Source organism: Crocodylus porosus, unplaced genomic scaffold (assembly GCF_001723895.1).
Source record: "Crocodylus porosus isolate Cpor-Errol unplaced genomic scaffold, CroPor_comp1, whole genome shotgun sequence".
NCBI lineage: Eukaryota > Metazoa > Chordata > Crocodylia > Crocodylidae > Crocodylus > Crocodylus porosus.
In genome coordinates this window covers 13,102,267-13,105,405 of record NW_017728948.1, presented here as the reverse complement: position 1 = coordinate 13,105,405, position 3,139 = coordinate 13,102,267, and positions in this window count along the sequence as shown.

The window sequence follows — 3,139 nt, the reverse complement described above, 5'->3', positions numbered from 1 at the left end:
TCAAGAACGGGAGGAAAGTGGATCCGGCTAACTATAGGCCCATCAGCCTGACTTCTATCCTGGGGAAGGTCTTAGAAAAGTTTATTAAAGAGGCCATCCTTAATGGACTGGCCAACACCAACATCCTAAGGGATAGCCAGCACGGGTTTGTTGTGGGTAGGTCTTGCTTGACCAATTTCATTTCCTTCTACGATCAGGTGACCTATCACCTGGACAAGGAAGAAGAGATTCATGTCATATATCTTGACTTCAAAAAAGCCTTCCATCTGGTATCCCCATGATCACCTCTTGGCAAAACTAGCCAATAGCGGCCTTGGGTCCACCACGATCCGCTGGCTGGGAAACTGGCTACTACAAGACCATTTCAGGCTGGACATGAGGAAGAACTCCTTTACTGTGCATTGGAAGTGGTTCAAGTACCTACATTGAACACCTTCAAGAGTAAATTGGATGCTTATCTTGCTGTGATCCTATAACCCCAGCTGACTTCCTGCCCTTTGGGCAGGGGGCTGGACTCGATCTTTTGAGGTCCCTTCCAGACCTAATGTCTATGAAAAAGGCTGTGAGAGCCTTTCTGAGTTTTCTGTATACAAAACTTAACTATCCTTTGGCTCAAGCCTAATTCAAATGGTGAAGTACAGATTTCAAATAGGAATCCAAAGTATTAAAAGAACTCTCTTCTGTCGTGGTCTTTCCAACTTCTTTACAACCAAAGAATGACTATTATTTTCCTGTAGTCAAAAACCAAGTAACAACCAAGAGCTGGCCTTTTTCAATGGGTGCCCCGAGACTAAGGAGACTGTCTAGGAGACAACAAACAAAGCCACACACAAATCCTGAATGCTTAAGGTTTGCAATGAGTTTGCAGCACACACAGATGGGATTATTGTACTCCAGTACTACTAACCCAGTTATCTGGGCAACAAACAGCATACAAATATTGCTGACATTTTAGCCTTACTCTGCCTTTGTGACCAAAGTTTAGACATTTAGGCGTGTGCAGTCTAAACGCTAACAGATGCTTAAAACCAAATGAGAGCGACATAGGGCTCATGCACAACATCACAGAAAGTCTCAAAGTACCATTGGAGTGATCCTGTAGCTGGGATGGTCCAGGAAACATGAGTGAAATAAGGAGTTTTTTCCAATATTACTTGATGTCCAATACAACTCAGATCACATTTTGCATAGAAAAACTTAGTATTTGGAAAGAAAACTAACTAGAGCCAACATAGTTTCAAATGCAGCGCTGATACCCTTGGCAAATGTGCAGTCTGTAAATCCCCAATGAATTCAAGGCCTGTTGCAAGGATTCGGTTATTAGTGACACACAGGATTGTATTACAACAGGGATATCAAATTTTTCTGGCCCCAAGGGCTGGATCAGTCCCATTTCCCCATCCCCACGCCCCTTGCCAGATCCAGACATGGATCTGACCCCTGCTCCTGCTGGTCTGGGACCTGGCAGGAAGGGGCTTAACGTCCTCGGTGCTTGGCTGCCACTGGGCAAGGAGGAACAAGCCACAGGGCTGTGCTGGGGGTCTCACTCACCTTGGCTGTCACTGTAGGGATATGTCCCACTGAAGCAAGAAATGGGGAATATTGCTATCTGGCCCATGGGACATGTCTGATATTCCTCTACTTTGTTGTGATCTGCACAACAAAGAGCACATCCCAAAGACACTCTCATGGACCCAGGGGGGCAGATTTCCAGCTTCAGCCTCCTCTGTAAAAATGAAGTTTACTTCCAACCCAGGGGGACTTTTTACCATCTTTAACTTCCCCTGAGCTTGATGAAGGGCACACGAGCCCAAAAGCTTGCAGAAAAAAAGGTTTTTTTTTTTGCAATTTCTCAGTTGGTCTAATAAAAGGTATCATCTCAGAAGCAAGAGCTCCGGATTTTTTGCATTTCTTTTCGTCTCAGACCAACATGGTGACTAAATACACCCCTCTACTACAGCTGTTGAGAAAGACATCTCAGGGGCCTGGGACAGAAGTTTCATAAACTGGTTTGACCCAAACCAGTCAAGTCTGATACTACATTCAACCCGGTTTATCTTAAACCAGTTTCAGCCATTTTGAAACTGGTTGATGTGCACTGAACTTCTGTTCTGTTACAGGTTTAAACCAGTTTCTGATGACTTAAACTGGTTCATGTGTAACTTCTGTTCCTAGCCCAAGGGTGGAAATCTGGTAGGACAAGCAGCAGTCAGCACCTATGGAATCACATCAAGCAGGCTTAACCGTTTTGAAAAGTTTATGCAATTTAGAAAGAACCCATAGATTATTTTGCTAATTAAAATATTAGTCATAGAAGTCAGAGAGAAGTCGGGCTGGTAGGGACCTCCAGAGGTTATCTAGTCTAGCCCCTTGCCCAAGGTAGGATCAAATAAGCCATCCAAACCCTCCCAAGCAAACAAACCATCATCTAAACCAGCGGTTCCCAAACCATGACAGATGGCTCATCACCAATTTAAAGATACAACCTTAACTACCACCAGCAACTTCTTGATACTGCAACTGACAGGTTGCCCAAGTACCACTGGTGGTAACTGTACCACAGATTGGGAACCACCAGTCTAAACTGCACACAAAACAACCATTGACCCTGACACAACCCACGCAACACCCGAACCTGCCACAGGTAAAGCAGGGGAGCCACGGCAGCCTCCATCCTGCTTCTAATGCTAGGTTGTCAGCACAGGCTCAAGAGATGGGGCAAAAGGTCCATGGCCCCGTTACAGAGGAAAGCAAGCCTCCTTCTCCCCCCACCCCAAAGTCAGTCCCCATCTCATCGGGGGAAAGATCCCTTCCTCCCCACAAACAGCCCCAGCACACTTCCCTCTTCGCCTCCTGCTTGCCTCTGCCTCCCGTTTTTTCCTCTCCTCTCCCCCCTGTATTCACTTTTGTGACAGACCTGTGCATAGTTCATATATAGTTGATAGTGTGCAAGCGTGTGTGTGCAAGAGGCAGGAGCGTGTGTGTCCTTGTGTGGGAGAGAGTGAAAGAGTGCGTGTGCAAGGGGGGGTGTATCTTTGTGTGTGTCCTTGCGTGCGCCTGTGCAAGAGGGGAGAGTGCATGTGTGCGTATGTGCAAGGGAGGGGAGTGTGCGTGTCCTTGTGTGCGCGTATGCAAGGGG